The following is a 19,866-nucleotide window of genomic DNA, read 5'->3' on the forward strand; positions in this document are numbered from 1 at the left end:
GTCCAAAGACAGATGTCAGACCAATGCTGGAAGAAGTCTGAGGCAAAAAGCTGAAGCTTGTGACTACAGAGTAAAAGCCTACACTGGAAACAAACTACAATTCACGGTGGGATAAGGGTTTGTGAGTGTTTTCGCGGTGAGATATGGGCCACATTGGGAAGGAAACTGACCCGGAGCTGCCTTCCAGTGGAATTTGCTCAGGCAATTCCCGAAGTATATGATAGAACCCAAAAGAGAGAGTTAGTATGGGATGAGCTGTTGGATACACAGAGGCTTAGACTAAAATTATGAGAATTACAATTAGAGAACCCAACAGGGGTATTTCTGTGGAAACCACAAAAGCACCTGAAAGAAAATAATCGGCGTTAGAGACCTGCCATGAACAGAGGGCACCAGTGCCAGGATTTCACCCCTGTGCAGAGACAACTATGGTTCACTGCTACTATAGATTAGTTTTACCTGTCCTAGAATTTCCTGTAAATGGGTTCATATAGTATGTCCTGTTTCATGTCTGGCTTATTTTGCTCAGAATGATGTTTTTGAGACACATCCACGATGTTGCATGTTATCAGTAGGTTATTTTTCTTTCTTATTGCTGAGTATATCCCATTGAATAATTATAGTTCGATGTGCTTATCTAGAAGCTCTATATGTTTTCCTTTTACATTAGAGTCTATCCTCCAATTCAAACTAATGTTTTATGTATGGTGTGAAGTATGAATTGAAGTTCCTTTTTTTTCCATATAGATATCTAGTTGTTCCTGCACCATTTCTTGAAAAGACTCTCATTTGCCCATTAAATTATCCAATTACTGTTGCTACATAACAAACTGCCACAGAAATGAGTGGTTTAGAACAGGTCTTTTAGTTTGGTCACTATTTGGTGGGTCAGGAATTTGAGAAAGGCTCTGCTGGGCAGCTCTTGGAGTTTCTCATGTGAATACACTGAGATGCATGGGATTGCAGCAATCTGAGGGCTCAATTAGCTGGGCGTTAGATGGAGCACATTCACATAACTGGCGTGTTGGCGGTCTACTGCAAGCCCCGCTGAGAGTAGCAATTAAAATATCTACATCTGACCTCTCCACTATGGCAATCATTGGGTAGTCAATCTTACACAATGACTGGCTTCTCCCAAAAGAAATGTCCCAAGAGAAACTGCAGAAGGTGCATAACCTTTCATGACCTACTCTCAGAAATGATACAGTGTCACTTCCATCATATTCTTCTGGTCAAAGCAGTCACAGGCCCATCCAGATTCCAGAGAACCCCACATCCTGATCAGAGAGGTATCTGAGAATTTGTCATCATCTTTAAAACCGTAACATCATATGTGTGGGGTCTATTCACACACTTTTTTTGTTTGTTTGTTTTATTGATATTCACCTATCCTTACATCAATAATAATATTTTGATTATTATAATTTAAAATAAACCTTGAAATTGAGCAGTGTAGGTTCCTTATTTTTTAAATTGTTTTGACCACTCTAAGTCTACATTTCCATACCTGCTTGGATTTTAACTGGCATCATATTGAATCCATGGAACAATTTGGGAAGAGTTGATTTCTTAATACTATTCTTTTTTTTTCTTCAATATATGAAATTTATTGTCAAATTGGTTTCCATACAACACCCAGTGCTCATCCCAAAAGGTGCCCTCCTCTTAATACTATTCTTAATGCTATTGAAAGTGGTAATAGTTTCAATCCATAAGTGGCATATTTCTCCATGTATTTAGGTCTTTCTATATTCTCAGCATTGTTTTGTCATGTTTCACGTAGAGAATTTACACATCTTTTATCAAACTTATTCCTAGGTATTTTATAATTTTTGATGCTACTGGCAGTGGAATTGACTTTTAATTTCATTTTCCAATTATTTTTTGCTATATTGCATGTGGGAACGCAATGGTTTTTATACATTGATCTTGAATTCTGAAACCTTGCTAGATAGATTTACTTGTTATACGTTAATATACTGTATACCTCCAATACAATGCTGAAAAATAGTTTTAGGATTGCTTGTTCTCAAATTTTGGGGTCAAACTTGAAATTTTTTGGTAATTATTTTTTCCTTGGATTTTGTTGGTTGGTTTGTTTGTTTTTGCTCCAATCTCACTGTTCCTTATTTCAGGGACTTCAATTATACACAAGCTACACTGACTGATGTTGCTCCCAAAATCTCTGAAGCCCTTTCTTTTTCTCAGGCTCTTCTTCTCTGATTCTATTTGGATAGTTTACTGATCTTTTCTTCCACAGTATTCAATCTTCTGCTAAACTCATCCAGGTAATTTTCCATTTCATATACATCATGTTTTTCAGTTCCATTTAGTTCTTGTTTTATAATTCTGATTTCTCTGCTGAGATTACCCAACTGTTCACCAATTATGACAATATTTTCTTTAAATAACTGAATATGTTTCTAATAGCTATTTAAGTTCTTTTCTGTTGATTCCAATGTCTCTGTAATCTCTGGGTCTGTTGCCATTGATTATTTTATCTAATGATTGTAGAGCACATTTTGCTACTTCTTTTCATAAGCCAGAGTAGCCAAGTATCTTGAGTTGTGGCCTTTCTGGAGTTTCAATTAAATGCATGAAGTTTCAGCAAGATCTATTTTGATTGATCTGAATTTTAATGCCACCCTGAACTCTGTGATCTCCAAAATTTCAAGTCAGCTCACAGTTCCCTAAGTAGTTGTTTGCTTCCAGGCCTTGCAGAATTTCTCTCTACACATGCAGCTGAGTATTTGGCCAAAGATTCAAGGGTTGCATGTGCAGATTTATGGAGCTCTTTTTCTGCCCAGCTTTCTCCTTCCAGGTATCCGTCCCTGCAAGTTCTGACCTTAGCAGCCCCAAACTCTGCCACCTCAGTGCAGTGAGATTGTTGTGCTTTGCTTGGATTTCAGATTCCTGTGCCATGGTCTAAACGTGCCTCCAGTCAGCAATCTGGGGTAGTCACTGGCTCATGTGTTTTCCTTCTTGTAGAGATTGCAGTCTATTACTGCCTGTTGTCCGTCATCTGAAAATAGTTGCTCCATATATATTTGCCTAGCTTGATAGTTGTTTATGTTAGGAGAGGTAGTCAAGTACCAGTTATTGTCATGGCTGGAAGGTCAGTTGACACTTTATTATCTAAGATTGCCTGGAGGCATCAAAAGCTGGTTAAGATTTCATCCCAGTTATAGGAATAAATATCCACAATGTTTGAAAGGACTATAATGAAAATGGTAAACTGGTTCTCCATTTGTACCCCATAGAGTTCAGTGGATTCAGTATACCAGTTACATTTCCGTATCAGAAATGTATGGATGTGTATGGAATAAGAAAGAGAGTATGTTTGGGGAGCACTAATACTTCCCCTTTAATTAGAGAGTGAGGAAATGGTGACTCATAAAATCTTGATTATAAAAGAATAAAGCTGGAGTGAGTTGGAGCAAGAGAACCTTGAGTTTGGATTCAGTCCCAACTCTATTTCTTATTAGCATTATTGAGCAAGTCATTTAACCTCTCAAAGTCAATGTCCCCTACCATTCCACCTGGATTGCAACACTGGATCCCTCTTTTTTTGTCCTGAATAGCAGATTTGAAAATGTGTGCAAACTCTCTACAGATGCTAGTTCTTGTTAGTGGGGAACTTGATTTAGGAGCTATATGATGTAAAAAAAAATAACAATAATAACATAAAAGCTGTATTCTAGAATGCGGGTACAGATTTTATTCCTAAGTCATTCTTTGCTAAGAATATTTAATACTGGCAGCCCCATTTGTTCAGTGATTGTGACATGCCTGACACTGTTTTGCAGATTAGTTTATTTACTGTCTACCACAAATTTGACTGACAGGTATTAACCTTCTGATTTTGCTAATAAGGAACCATGGCTAAGCAAAGTTAAGAAACTCCCTGAAGGTCAAGTGGCCAGTCAAGAAATCAAACTCAGATTCTTGTGCTTACAAAGCCTAGGTTTTTGCCCTTACACCGCATGGACCATGGGCAATCTTCACTTCTCCAGGCTTCAGAGCTCCCCTCCATGATTTGAATCACCAAAACATGCATAATTGCAACATGATTTTCTAATCTTATTAAACCTCAGGCATAAAGAAGTCTAATCTAATTCTAAGTTAATGTTGAGCTATAGCAGTGTATTTGGTCTGGTTTTCATATTCAGCTTCTGATCTGCTATCAGTAAAGACTTCAATCTGAACAATGATTCTCCTCCTTATTCTAATCAATCACACAGGACTTGGTGCTCAACCTTTTTCTCCTCTATGCTGGTCAAATTCACGGTGAATTTTTAGCTGTATCATCAGTCATTGCTTGTCATGGAGGTAATGAAAATGTAACCTCGGTGGGCATTTTTGAAACAGCCTTCCTATTCTGATGCACCCCCTGTCCACAGAGATAAACTGAAAAACCTTATTGCACACTTATTTGTGCACAGCTCCGCTCACACTGCAGGCATATATTATTTCACCCTACACTTATCAGTACTAATCATCATTTTATCTCTCTTTTTTTTAACCTATACGATCCAAGGCAATAGCATTATCAGCACACAGAGTTGGCCTGAGAAATGAGAAAAGAGAAAACCTTCATCTCTATGTCTGCTTTGACAAGATTTGAAATGGGGACGTGACGGAAAAACACACTTCTGCCTCCCGTGCAGAAGCAAAGAGGCCAGCCTTTGCAAGAGGTCGTTCCACAAGCATCAGTGGACAGAGGGCATATTTGAATAAGCATGTCAAATATATCTGTCAAAGTGATATTTCCCCCACCTCCCTGACAATCACCACATTCAGTGACAGGTAGGACAGTTGGACCTACACTGTGTCTGCGTAAGGCATTGAAGGGAAGAAAGAACTGGCTAGTGAGATTGGCTGTATCACAGCTTCAGAGAGAAGGGAGCTGTTTCCAAATATTCCTGCCATATGTATGGAAATGAAAAGGCACTAAGTGACTCATCAGGACAGATGTTCTTCTCCTGGCACAGCCTGGAGATCTCACAGGCACCCAAACCCCCATGTCTTTCTGGTCTTAACAATCCTTGATATTTTTTAGCATTAGGTCTCCCAGGGGAACAGGAACTGACCAGCAGTGATGCATTAACTCGGCTGTCACCTCCAAATCATTTATTTCTCTCCCTGCATATCAGCCACAAGGGTCATTCACCAATCATCTGGCTGAAACACAGGCTTTCAAGGCATGCTGCCTCTTACAGAAATCCAGTTTGTCTCTAGCTCCAAGTTGACCTCTTTTTCAACCTCTTGAATTTAAAATTAATGCAGCATCTCTGTTTACTGCATGATTGAAGACTCCAAACTCTAAAATGTAATCACATGCAAAATGTTAGCAGGGCAAAAGATCAAGGACGTGTATAAGACAACTTGACACATGCAGAGGCCAAGTCAGAAAGGTCAAGTCGGAAAATAAATTGCAACTAGCAAGGGCATGAAAGAGCAGGTGGGCCACGCTTATAAATATATTAGCAATGTGAACAAAGTGTAGACTCCTTAATTATCATGGTGGTGTGGGAGATAGAATAAAAGATAACAAAACGGTGGAGGAATTAAATATCTCCATCATCCCAAGATATATATCCAGTGCTTGAAAACTTTTATTCTGCCTTCAGGTTTGACACCCCCAAAATTCATTTGAAAGACTCCAATAATCAGAAGCCTAACTATTCTACACTTGGAAGAAAAAGGGAAGTTGGCCTAATTGAGAAGAACTTGATCAACTGTTTACTGGATGTTTCTGGGTGTCTCAAAGTCACTGCAACTCAACCTATTCAAAACAAAATTCATCACGTTTCCATGAAAAATGATCCCTCTCCCCAAATATTTCCTGTCACTGCCAGTGACATTAATGTCATTTCCCAAATTTTGGAGCCTCGAAATAACTGAGTTACTTTGACTCATCTCCCTCCCATCCCTAAAGTTAACTGTCACCAGCTTTAGTTGTTTTATTTCCTTCAAAGCTTCTCTTGATCTATCTCTTTCTCTGTATCCACTGATTTAAAAAAAAAAAAAATCTTTCATCTCACAATTTAACTCTCACATCCTGCGCTTGCCTCTCCAGATCCGCTCATTTTCGACACCACATTTCTTGTGGCGGTTCTTTTTCAAAACCACAAAGGTCTCTGTTTTCTGTCTCATCAGCTCTTCCGCTCCAGCATAGTCTATACAAGATATGGAAGCTTATGTCGTGTGATTTGCCACCTCAGTTCTGTCCTCTTTTCTCCAGCTAAGATCAGCCTCTCAGAATTTATAGTTCTCCCTCCCCCATCAAAGACGCACTGTTTCTTCAAGGACCCACACGGACAAACACACTTACTAGGATCTGTAATTCGATGGACACTCAGGAGCTTGTGCCTCAGCTCCTGGTTCTGGTGTCCAAGTTCTGATTATCATTAGCTACTTGGATCCCTTTGAGTTCTGGTCTTGAAAAGAAAAGCAGCATCTCTTCAGTCCATATTCTATTAGACAGACCTTGGTCAAATGACCCCAGATTAACTGCAAAGTTCATAAATGCTTTGGGGATTGCCTAAAATTTTGTCCAAGAGTGGAAAAGTCTGAGCCCAGAGTGTCTTTGAATGGGCAGGGAGAAAAATGGATTTACTTCCTGCTCACGGTCTCCACGTAAGGTCCAGCTCACTCAATAAATCGGTCACCAGTTCAGTTAACCTGCCCTCCCAACCTCTTCCTTTGACCCTTACTCCTGTCTTAGACCTAGGAGTATGTTGACCTTATATTCACCTGGATATTCACCTTTAGATGTTTACTATATTCATTCTATAAATATTCATTGAGTATCAACTATGTACCAAGTACCACTCTATTGAAAACAAGGAAAAAATACCTGCTTTCGTGGAACAAATAAATATACAGCACAATGTTAGGTACTATAGAGACTGTGATGGGTTTGTCATGTGTCTATTTGGCTGGGCTGAACTACATTTCCACTTCTCACATCTTTCCTGTTAGACCAGAGGAGGAGTCTTGGAAGGTGTAGAGAGTTGAAGGGGACCAGCAGCCTTTCCTGTTTAGCTCACACATACTGTTGATGATCTGCTGAGTTAACTCATACCCCTGGCATGAAGCAGTAGCTGGGACTACCTTTCCTGATCCTCCCTCTGCTTCTTTGATACCTGGGCCAGGTTGAGTCCTGGGCTAGGTGTGTGTGTGGCTCCCCGATGAAAGGCTTTGGTTTCTGCAGGATACCCTTCCTTGTCAGCAAGGTCGGAGGCCAAAAATTGGACACAGGTTTCAGTCTGTCCTTGTGGGGTCCCAGGCAGCCCTTGATCTGTCCTCTCCACATCTACCTTCCCTTCCTGACTATGGTAGTATGAACATCAAACTCTGGCAACACATGTAGATATCATGTGTATTTCTCTGCTTGAACCCTGATTGATACAGATGCTATGATTGAAAAAAAAAAAGGTCAGTGGGGCATAGGAGATTTTTTTTAATTTTACTTTTTTATTTTTTAAAACTTACATCCAAATTAGTTAGCATACAGTGCAACAATGATTTCAGGAGTAGATTCCTTAGTGCCCCTTACCCATTTAGCCCATCTCCCCCTCCCACAACCCCTCCCGTAACCCTCTGTTTGTTCTCCATATTTATGAGTCTCTTCTGTTTTGTCCCCCTCACTGTTTTTATATTATTTTTGTTTCCCTTCCCTTATGTTCATCTGTTTTGTCTCTTAAAGTCCTCATATGAGTGAAGTCCTATGATATTTGCCTTTCTCTGACTAATTTCAGTTAGCATAATACCCTCCAGCTCCATCCACGTGGTTGCAAATGGCAAGATTTCATTCTTTTTGATTGCCGAGTAATTCTCCATTGTATATATATACCACATCTTCTTGATCCATTCATCCATCAATGGACATTTGGTCTCTTTCCATACTTTGGCTATTGTTGATAGTGCTGCTATAAACATGGGGGTGCATGTGTCCCTTCGAAACAGCACACCTGTATCCCGTGGATAAATGCCTCGTAGTGCAATTGCTGGGTTGTAGGGTAGTTCTATTTTTAGTTTTTTGAGGAACCTCCATACTGTTTTCCAGAGTGGCTGCACCAGCTTGCCTTCCCAGGAGGAGGTTATTTTAAATAGGGTAGTCGGATATGTCTCTGTAAGGACGTAACATTTGAACGGAGATCTGAATGAGGGAGTAAATCAGGCCTCAGAGTATGGAGGGAAATTATTCCAAAAGAGGGAATAATCTCAGCAAATGCAAAGGCCCTGGGCCAGGAATAAGTTAGCCTGTTGGAGAAACAAGAAGCCCACGTGACTAGATCAGAGCAGGAAATGCTCTGACTACTGGGTGAAGAATTGCTTGGAAAGTGTCAAGGTGGAAACTGGGAGTCTGGGAAGGGGCTTAGACTATGTAGTATTTGTAGAAGTGATAAGTGTCCAGATTCAATACATATTTTGAAAGTAGAACTGACAGGAATTGTTGATGAGATAGGTGTGGGTGTGAGGGAAAACAGAAATCAACAATAATTCTTGGTATTTTCCACTGAAGAACCATATGCTAGCCCTGGGAGGATCTAAAACTAAGTTTTCATCAACCTCAAGGAAATAGTCTGTTTGGCTGTGTACCTGTCTTCTGTACCCAGAATACTGGATGAATGCTGAATACTCAGCATTTCTTCCTGTCCAAACTCTTCTCAACTCCCCATTTAAATACCTGTGTGTCTTCCATATTCACTCAACTGTGAGCTCTACAGAGGTAAGGATTATTCTTATTTATCTTTTTTTGCCCCAGTCCACTTAGTGCAATGATTTGTGGAGAATAAGGTTTATTTACATTTTTTGTATTGATTATCTTGAAAAAGATTTGAAACATACAAACTCTTATAAGCTGCCCTAACTCCTTGAAATCACATCATAGAGTGTCTTTAAGGTTTTTTTTTTTTTTTTTTTTTTTTTTTGGAAAATTTCAGGGGTAAGCCAGGAATCAAAGATTATAAAAGAGGAAGCCCTTTTATTCCTGTCATTTGCTTCTTTTAACAAAGTACATTTATATATTAGGCAGATTTTAGGCAACTAATTTCTAATCAAGCCAGCCAAAGCCAATCCAATATCTTACACATGTTGGGTATTAATTAACACAGTTAATTAAAGCAATTTAAAATCTCCCTCTCCTGATTCCATTAGCACTGGATTTTTCAACTAATAAAGAACCTTTCTTAAGTATTATGAATTGTTATGGAAATCACAAATTGCAGAGGCATTTATGAAGGAGAAATAATTTATTCATTAATTACTAAAATTCACTGACCATAAATTTGTCACTGAAATAAAACTGTGGCACTTATGCCCAGATGCACTCATAAATAACTAAATAATTAAACTCACAGCCTCAGAACAAAAGCCTCACAATGGGCACAATGAAATCCAAATAAGTATCTCACAGGACAAAAATAGAACATGTAATAAAAATTATGCTAATCTGCATGTGACCCCTTCAAGAGCTTTTATGCCAGCCATTTCCAGAAATTCCACTTTGTTTTTCACAACTTATTTCCTGTTCACTGTCCCTTAAGAGTGACACGATATTTGGAGCATCCCAAGGCAGATATTGTCCCTGTCAACACTGTACTGGTCGTGCCAGTGAGCACTGTGGTCTTTCAGCACTCAGGACACAACTCCCAACTGCTCCTTTTACCTCCCAACTGCTCCTTTTATCAGCATGGCCACAAGCCTCCTCCACTGGGCACGAAGGAGAAACAAAGAGGGAGAGAGGAGAACCACCCTTTACTGAGCACCTACTATTCAGTAACTGTGCCCTTAACACCTGGCTTAAATATATTTACTTACTTGGTCCTCATAATAATTTTTCTCCATTTTCAAACAACAAAATTGATATTGAGGGTTTAAGCAGTTGTTCAAGGTTGCCCAGGAAAAGACATTTTGCATCCAATTCCTTCTGACTCAGAAGCCCATATCTTGGTACTTGAATGTGGCCTAAAGATAGCACCTCAAGTGCTATCTGATTTGTATCCATCCTCTGGAACACCCTACCCAGACAGCCCTGGTGAGGTCTGAATCTCTCTGTTGGGTCCACTGCGGATAGACCAGCCTACTGGGAAGGCAGCAGCTCCCCTTTGCATCAAGCTATTTTCCTCAGCCACTTCTCATCTTCAGAGAGCCAATCAATGTATTGAAAGCAACTCAGAGACCTCCGATATACCAGAAGCATGTTAACTGTAAGGTATTGCATACACATGCTGCATTCTTTATTGTGTGAAAATATGGGGAGAGTGGCTATCAGAAGCAGAGGAGGGGCCCTTGGATGATGACTTAGATAAAAGAGGAAATACCAAAATTGTTAGCAATTTCTGCCTCTTCCTGACCTACAAGTTTTTAATAAAAACAGCTGGGCATGGGGCCATAGAACTTCAATTTCTTATCCCTGCCCTCCCAGTTTTTAGCTAAGTTACCTTGTCCAAGACTTCCCTCTCACAGAGCTTCTGTCTCTTCATTTGCAATGAAGTCAACTTCAAATCGTTGTTAGAAGCTCAAATAAGGGTTTGTGTATCTGAAAAGGGTGTAGGTAAATACAGCCCAAATATGTATTTCATTTGAACAATAGAGTAGGTGTTTTAATGTGAATTTGAACTTAAGAGGGTAATACATTCCCAGTTGGCCACAGTCTCCACTGCTCCCTAAGGTCTTATAATAGCCTCACACAATGACACGGTCTATGTGGCCCTTAAGGCATTAAGTTTGCATCTGATATATTTATATTTCTTCTGCGAACTCTAGTAAATTGTAAAAAATGTTATAAATATAACATATTTCTTTGAGGACAAAAATCATATCTTCATATCCTCATGTCATGACAGTTTATAACAGAATGCCAAACACATATTGAGCTCTAAACAGAGGTTTCTGGAAATGAAATCATATTGGTGGTATGATGATAGCTCTTGTGGTACACTTGGGGCCCCTGGGTGGCTCAGTCGGTTAAACATCTGACTCAGACGACTCGGCTCAGGTCATGATCTCATGGTTTGTGAGATCTCTGCCCCTCCTCCTCTCATTCTCTCTCTCTCTTTCTTTCTTTCTGTCTCTCTCTCTCAAAATAAATAAATAAATTTAAAAAAAGAAGAAGCTATGGTACTCTCTATGGAGAATTCATCCTCACAAAGCTGACAAAACTGCAAAACTCTGATTTCCAGGGCCCAAGACACTAACCAGCCTTCTTTTTGCTTTCCAGAAAACCCTCAGATTGTTTTAAAGAAAAAATCTTAATGTTTGGCTTGGGTCAGAAACTTGTATTTGTATTCTGCAGCAATGGTTCAGGTCATGGACATTTTACAAGGAAACCAAATAAGTAAATCAATAGTACAGAAAAGGTTTACCCCAGGGCCCATCTGCTATCCTGTGGTTCATTATAGTACTTAATATTGCCATGATTAGAGTTTCTCTCTTGTGAGTTCAAGGAATAAACAGTATTTTGAATGTATGAAAAATTATTATGTATTCATCTAAACCACTTCCAAAGAATCTTTACACCGCACGGAGCACTGGGTATTGCTTGGTGTGGGAGGCGGGGTGCGTGCGGGGGGGGGGGGGTGGAGGGGGGGCAAGCCACTGCCAGAAAGTGCAGCGTGAATAACAGACCGGGCTAGCTACAGGGCAAGGAAACAAGAAGAATAGCTATTTCAGTCCCACTATTCTCAACTTTCTTTTGCAGCTGGGTGCCTTTATTTCTATCTACCAGCAAAAGAATAAAATGTAAGTAAGAAAATTGTACGTTCTAGACCTCTTACCATTAATTTACATAAATGGAAAAAACCCACAAGTTTACATCAGTTCTACTCCCTTATCCATAATTGGATAGTTTTCTCCAGTGGCTTAAATAATACCTTTCAGCCAGAGCTTTCAGATTGTTCCTTCTTATTAACTTCATTCCTCTTGGTCCCTTGTGAGCTGGGTTAATAACAGGAGCATTACTGTCTTTATGTTGGACCTAAAAAGGGAGACAAAATGATTAACCCCAGGTCCCAATCCAACACTAGAAACTGGGCGCTCTCCCCTGGTTCTGTTTTTCTAGTCCCACATCATGCTGTTGAATCGCATACTAGAGTTGCTAAGGATTGCAATCAACAAGATGCACTCTACCAGATATAAGTGGTGGTCAACACAGACACAGGTAGGAGAGAATACATTTCGGCCAAGAGACGTTTGATAATGTGTCTCAGGAAAAGGTTAATAAACCATCCACTATTCTTACTTTCACTCTGTAAAGTAGTGATGCCAGATGTGTGGACCATGGATCACCTGGAAATTTGGAGATAATATAAAGAGGGTAGAAGAATCCATATTTTCAAAACATACATCTTCAAATCTTGTCCATAGATTGTACAAATTTTCTTGCACATAGAGTGGCTACTATTTTTTTTTTCACATTTATTCATTTTTGAAAGACAGAGAGAACAGAGCGTGAGCGGGGGAGGGGTAGAGAGAGAGGGAGAGGGAGACAGAATCTGAAGCAGGCTCCAGGCTCTGAACTATAAGCCCGGAACCCGATGCAGGGCTCGAACTCACAAACCACAAGATCATGACCTGAGCCGAAGTTGTACACTCATCCGGCGGAGCCACCCAGGTGCCCCTAGTGGCTACTATTTTTAATCATATATAGCTTATCTATACTGCCCGGTTTATCAAACACCAACAATTTGAAATACTATTAAATTAATTGTGGCCTTGTAACTATGCATCACCCCAATTATTATGAGATGAAACTACAAATGCTATTTCACAGAGTGTATTGGGGAAAAGTGAAGTTTTAAGCAACTAAGCAGTTGGGATCCACTATCCTAAATAAGAATGCTCAAGTCTATATTAAAAATACAATGGGATACAAGGAACTCGGTCTCTTTTTGAGTAAGAATACCTTGAAGCAAAATTTCACCCTTTCTACATGTTATTATTTCCTTCTATACCTTCACATGCCCAATCTTTAAAATGTTTTGATTCCCAAGAAATATTAATTTATTTTTTGGTCTTTTCATAGAAGTCCTACGCTTTTTATTAGGATTTAAAATTTTTTAAACAAAAAGTCTCTTTTCCCTACTCATTATTTATTTTGGAGACACCTGATTGGGAATTGTAGCTTTGATTTTTTTTTTTTAGTTTATTTGTATATATAGCAAATCACAGAATCTCCAACACTGGTTTTCTGCTTTCTCTGATAAACACAATGGGTATTTAATCACCATATTCATTTTTGTCAGGTTCTGGTAATTAAGAACATTCTGCATCCCTTAATTTAGAAATAGAACTATAACCAGTGACATAGTCCTTTGTTTCAGAACTGGCCCCAAGGCAGGTAAGTATTATTGATTCTTCTACAGAAAGAGTTCTATTTCCTAGAGTTTATTGAGGTAATCCCCAAGCAAACTTACAGGCACAACTCTGATTTCACTATAGACTTCCCACTGGCCAATCTATTGAGTTGAAAACCACTGCCCTGCAATAGAAAGCCTGAGAAAAGGGAAGTTGTCATTAAGGGCATTGTACTGATCTTGTGCTATTGTTGGGAAGTCTATGAGAGACTAAAAGTTCAGAAGAGAATAAATCATAACTCTCTTGTGGGATTAGGCCAAAGTCTACCTACAGCAGCCATGGACAGGGCAGTGATTCACAGCTGATGCTGTTGGGATGGTTTAAATGTATCATCACTTTTATTATAACCATTATCATATTGCACATAATGAAACCAAGATTTAAAATAGCAGTTTTGTTAGGTTTAATTATGAAGTCATTTCAAATGCATATATGCACGCGTGCGCGCGCGCGCACACACACACACACACACACAAAGGATGGCATAAATCCTTCTGAAGGTTCTATCCACATATCCCTTTGCTCAGATAATTGATCTTTGTAATCAGAGAAACAATCCTGGATCTCAACCAGGAAATGAGGAAGAAGTGTCAAGAAAAAGTAAAGAACAATAGTGGAATACTTCCTCAAGTATGTTATTTCTCAAAATGATGATCAAAATCTCCTGGGGAATTTTTATTTTTTGAATGCAGCTGTTCATCCCTCATGGTTAAAAAGGTTCAACAGTCCTGTGCAGCATCTAGCATTTGTATTTTTAAAAACTTTTTAAATGTTTTTATTTATTTTTGAGAGACAGACAGACAGAGCGAGTGGGGGAGGGGCAGAGAGAGAGAGAGGGAGACACAGAATTCAAAGCAGGCTCCAGGCTCTGAACTCTCAGCACAGAGCCCAACGCGGGGCTGGAATTCACAAACTGTGAGATTATGACCTGAGCCGAAGTCAGATGCTTAACTGACTGAGCCACCCAGGCGCTCCTAGCGTCTGTATTTTTTTAACCCATAGGATAGCGTCAATAATTAGCCAGATTTGGGTACCACTTACCTGATGTTCTGTTCTTGGATACCACATCCAATTTCATCACCCCCTAGTATGTTCCTGAGCATCCACCAGAATTGCCAATGCAGCACTCAATCCCAGTCTTCCCCACTACCTGAAGCCCAGCTAAAAGCTAATTTCACCACCTCCTCCTTGTTCGCTAGCAGAGAAACAGTAAAGCACAAGCTCGGACTAACCATATCCAATATTTAGTTGATACTCTCTAGCCAAGTTGTTTATAATCTTCATCTGATGACCACTATCTGGGCCAGTCCAGTGGTTCAAAGTTTTCAATGTTAACACCAGTACTAACCAAAGAGTAAGAGACTTACGGCCATTTTGAGTGTTAGGCCTCTATTCTGCAGCAGCTACAACAGATTCAAAGAAGCAGACAGAAGGGTAAGGGGGAGCTCCAGCCTTTGCTTTTCCCCTCTTGACTGCACTCCCAATGCTAAGAGCTATCCCCACGGTGACCACACAGCAGTGACAGTATCAAGAGAAGGCTTGGGAGGATCACAAAAGCCTAGTGAATCTCAACTGGGGACCGAGTTTTACTTGGCATTGAGTTGAATCATTTTAGTTCAAAGTGATATATGTTTTTTTGTTGTTGGTTTGGGTTTCGTTTTAGAGATTAGTGGCCAAAATAGTAACTTTTGTTCTGAATTAGCTGAGGTACCTATTTCTTTTAGAGATATGTATTCTACCAAGATTTCTGCTCTTCTGGAGCTACTCACCCGCTCCAGAGTCTCTGTAAGAACTCTGGTCTCAAACATTTCATGACTTTGGGTAGAACTTATTCAAAGTGTTCAGGGTTATAGGAAGACTGGAGAATAAGAAGACTTCCACCAGCTACCCCACTCCACTTTTCTCGTTCTTGCCATCGTTACTCTTGTCCTCTCTCCCACATCCCCAGCTCTGAAACCTCAAGACCAAGCAGTACCAAAGTCTGGACATAAGGTACATAGAGCTCTGGAGTCAGACTCCCCCAATTCAAATCCCACCCTAGTCAGCACTGTACCTCTGGACAAGACTACTTACCATTACATATGTCATTTGCTCACTGGAAATTGTAGTATCTTCGTCACTGGGTTACTGAGAAGATGATACCAGACTATGCATTAGAATACAAAACACAAAATGGGGAACATCATAGGTGCTCATGAATGCCACCCAGGGGGCATTCTGATGATCCACTGAGCTAGTGAAATCATGCTCTGGATCTGATCCCTGCTTCATAAATAAGGATCAGTTCAGTGAGTATATATTATTATTAATACTCAATTAAATACTTGGAAAAATCAAATGCCAGTGATTTTAAGAAACTTGCAGTCCAGACAGGAACATATTACAAACATATAAAACTGGTGATCTGAGAACCAATACACAAAGTGACAGAATTAATAAAATAGAAAATAAAAATTAAGCAGACACATTCCAAGTTGAGTAGTGATATCTCAGGAAAGCATTGTAGAGGAGACATTTTGAACTTGACGTGAAAAATGAGAAGTAACAGATAAGTGTGGGGTTAAGAGAAAAGGATGTTTCAAATGCTAGATGTTGTTAGGAAACAAACATTCATTTACATTGGATGGAAATCATGCAAATTAGCAGGTCCATGCAAAACCCTAGCTAAGGTGAGATGGGGTGGGTGGGGAGGATGAAGACCAGTGAGGGTCAGAAGGAAGAATTTGTGATGAATCTTACGGGGCACTTGCAGCTTACAATGGACTCTCCTTTGTGTGCCATGAGGACATACAACAGCAGAGGATCTGGAGAAGGCGGAGGGCCTCTGAGAAGCAGCAGCCTGTATGGGAAAGTGCGGTGTGGACTTTAGACCTGTGTGGGATGAATGGAGACAGAACAGGTGAATCCAATAATGTTCCAGAAATACTGTCATGACTTAATCTTTTGCATACTAGAAATGTCTATGGCTTTATGAAATTAGAATCATTCATACAAAGGGAAAAGTGTTTCTGTGACATCATCGTGCCCTTGGGTGACTGCAGTGGTGCAGTGGGCCACACACACATATACAGGAGCCTTTGAGAGGGGGGCACTAGGGATGTAAAAAGCAGGGTCTGCCTGGGAGCAACTGGAAAAACATGGGATCCTAGCTTTGCCAGCTGCCAGCTGAGTGACATTGGGCAAGTCACCTAACCTCGCTGAGCTTCAGGGTCCTTCTAGGAAAAGCATGGACGTTGCCCACGTTAAACAATTTGTTGTTCAGATTAAAGGGAACATGTACATCACATACAGTAAGCACTCAGTAAATGCTAGACAGTATTGTAACCTACAGTGCAGGTTGATCTGAACCCGAACAACATTAAGAGTGCAACCCAGAATCGGGAGTCCTCAAAGACCCAATCAGAAAGTCTACATTTTATCTCATTAAAAAATGTTCTTTGAATTTATTTATATTTGCGTTATTCGTATTAAAACTTTTCATCCTTTGCTCTTGTGTGGCAGCTACGAAGCCCCTCAGGGGTTGTGTTTGTCTGCCCCCTAGTGGTAACACAAGCCCATTTCAGACAGGTGAACTATCCTTTTGTGGATTAGAAACCAGAGGCCTGGAGAGGTAAAATGACTTCCCCAAGGTCACAGAGTTTTAAGAGGTAGAATTGGAATGCAAACCGCATCACTCCTCTTTATGTTTTGTTCTACCAACTGTAGAGAGCAGAGGGAAGTTTAAGCAGGACGTTTAATGGATACCAAGTACAGATATCCCTTTATTTCACCTCTCTTAAGCAACAAGGCCATTTTCCTTGAATAATGAAGGGGATTACGTTGCAAGGCTCTCCACCACCCGGCTAACCTCCCATGGTGCCAGGTACAAATGGTTGTGGGGAAACAAAAGGAAAGCTCTAGATGCTTGTGATCAGGGCTAGGCTCCCATGGGCAGAAAGAGCTAAGTTGAACCATATTAAGAAAATCCTAGGGCCCCTGGGTGGCTCAGTCGGTTAGGCGTCTGACTTCAGCTCAGGTCATGATCTCACAGCTCGTGAGTTTGAGCCCCGCGTCGGGCTCTGTGCTGACAGCTCAGAGCCTGGAGCCTGCTTTTCATTCTGTGTCTCCCTCTCTCTCTGTCCCTCCCCCGCTTCTGCTCTGTCTCTCTCTGTCTCTCAAAAATGAATAAATGTAAAAGACAAATTTAAAAAAAAAAAGAAAGAAAATCCTGATGTGGGGGTCACCAAGAATGTTTTCTACCAGGAAACTGGCCACGGTGGGACAGAAGGAATAAAAGTCCTCTCACCTTCACCTGAGTCATGGTGGGCTGGGTACCCTGGGCTTGAGGCCAGATGACCTGGTTGGAATCCTAGTTATGTCTCTCACTTGTTCTGTGGTCTTCAACCAATCTTCAGAGACTCAATTTTGTCAACTGGAAAAGCCTAGTTTGAGAACAAATACTTGAGGAGAAAAAAATGATATTTGAGTACCAAATGCCAACATTTCAAAAGTAAAAGAATTTTTTACATAACAGAGTTTTATATAAATGCAAGTTGAGACCGATTTCAGTTGCACTAAAAGGTGGGCATAAAGTCTAGAGCATTTTAAGAAGTGTTTCGAAGTCATGATGGTTCTGTTGTGAGCAAGGATCTTAACTCTCTGAGGCTTACTAGATGCATCTGAAAATACAATGCACACTTTTCAGGTTAATAATGAGAGTTTGTGGCATGATGTTTAGATGTTCAATAAGTGGTAGTTGAATCTAAAATGAGGACAGCTAGCCCTCAATTTTCTTCCACCTAAAACTATAAAATACACAGGGCAGGACCCAGAGAAGAAACTCAAATCATTCCAACTGACAATTTGGCTAGAAGTTCGGTTGGCACACAGGATTATGACTCTGTGGATTTGTAGAAGGATAAATTGGGGACAGTACTACAGACGGGGCACAAATAGGTGGGCTTCTGGACATCCCACCTCTGATTTAAACTAAGCAGCCACATTTTACATGATTTTATTCGGAGTGAAAAGTTTCTGCCATAAGACACCTGCTCAAAATATGATGGGAGTGGACCATGGCCCTCATGAGGCCTGGTGGCGAGCCTCATCCTGATTAGCTGGGCCTTCCAACACGTTTCAGAAGTGGCACCATGAACGCCAACAACTTGTCTCTCAGCGAGGATGGATAATAAGTAAAGGGAAGAGGCCGCGTAGGAGTCACACACGGAGATATCATTCAAGTAGCTGACATGACAAATAGCATACGTACTTTGTGCCAGGCACTGACTCATGCCGAAGATTAATTCAGTTAATGCTCATAATAACTGCATGATTCATGATCCCCATTTTACAGAGGAGGAAACAGAATGGTGAGGCATCCAGAAAGTGAGTAGTGGAGCCCAAGGAAAAGCCACATTTTGGCACCAAAATCTGCACTTGTGGGGCATCTGGGGGACTCAGTCGGTTAAGCATCTGACTTTGGCTCAGGTCATGATCTCACGGTTCAAGCCCTGTATCAGGCTCTGTGCTGACAGCAGGGCCTGCTTCAAATCTCTTTAGATCCTCTGTCTCCCTCTCCCTCTGCCCTTCCCCCTTTCACACACTCTCTCTCAGAATAAATAAATAAGCATTACAAAAAAAGACCTTCACTCTTAACCTCTATGCCATATTCCTTATCCATACAAAAAGGTTGTGTGAAGAACCACGACTATGAAAAAAACAAATAAAAACCTGTCAGTTCCAGTGACATCAGCAGTGTCACACTGGTGGACAAGAGACCATAGACCATTATAAGATGGAACTTTTAGTCAAAATACACTTCTCTGAATTTCCTACCAAGAAAGCCCTAACTGTGGAAAGGTCATGGCCATGCCCCTAACACAGGCCACTTAAAGGGAAAAATTCTTCTGGAAGATTATTTCGACCTAAAAATTCACATGTGATCAATATACTTTATAAGTGGGATTGACATTTTTTAAATATTTCAATATGAAAATGGTAACTAACAGTGAAATGGCCTAACCCCACCTCCCCTTCACCCACCACCATCACCATCCATCCAGTAAAATGACCCTCCCATGTTTATCCCACAGTCTCATGTCCTCTGGGGAGAAGCACAACTGTACAAGATGGGAAATCTGTCTGCCATGGCCTGTTGGGTATGTTCTGGAACTTTGTCATATCACTCTCGTCAACAAATCCCACGCTCTTGGATCTACTCTCCCTTTAATGACCTAACAGTGGGGCAGGGGTATCTTACTACCCAGGAAGAGACAGTTTTACCATGAAATTAATAAAGCATAGTATTCAGGCCCCTTACTGGTATAGTGATGTGTTGACATAGTCCTAAGATTTGGTAAAGTTTAAAAAAGAGAAATATTTTAACCACAATCAGTTAAGACCTCTGTCTGTTTCCAGTCCTATTTTCCCTCCATTAGTGTCCCTCCTCTTATCAGACGGCTGTGGAGTGGCCTGGGCATTTTGAGGATCTAGCTAAAAAGAAGTTGATTCCAGGATTTCATT

General features: G+C 40.4%; 1 long non-coding RNA gene across 1 annotated transcript; it reads right to left on the bottom strand.

Annotated features, from left to right (window-relative positions):
- Window positions 1–11,273: 11,273 nt before the first annotated feature.
- LOC121037840 (uncharacterized) lies at window positions 11,274–18,863 on the bottom strand. The gene is made up of 4 exons (XR_005794021.1): window positions 17,651–18,863; window positions 16,123–16,236; window positions 15,439–15,492; window positions 11,274–11,986 (listed from the first exon to the last, which is right to left on the bottom strand). It is a non-coding gene; the product is annotated as an uncharacterized LOC121037840 (long non-coding RNA).
- Between the last annotated feature and the right edge of the window lie 1,003 nt (window positions 18,864–19,866).

Source organism: Herpailurus yagouaroundi, unplaced genomic scaffold (genome assembly GCF_014898765.1).
Source record: "Herpailurus yagouaroundi ecotype Mexico unplaced genomic scaffold, PumYag 164, whole genome shotgun sequence".
Lineage (NCBI taxonomy): Eukaryota > Metazoa > Chordata > Mammalia > Carnivora > Felidae > Herpailurus > Herpailurus yagouaroundi.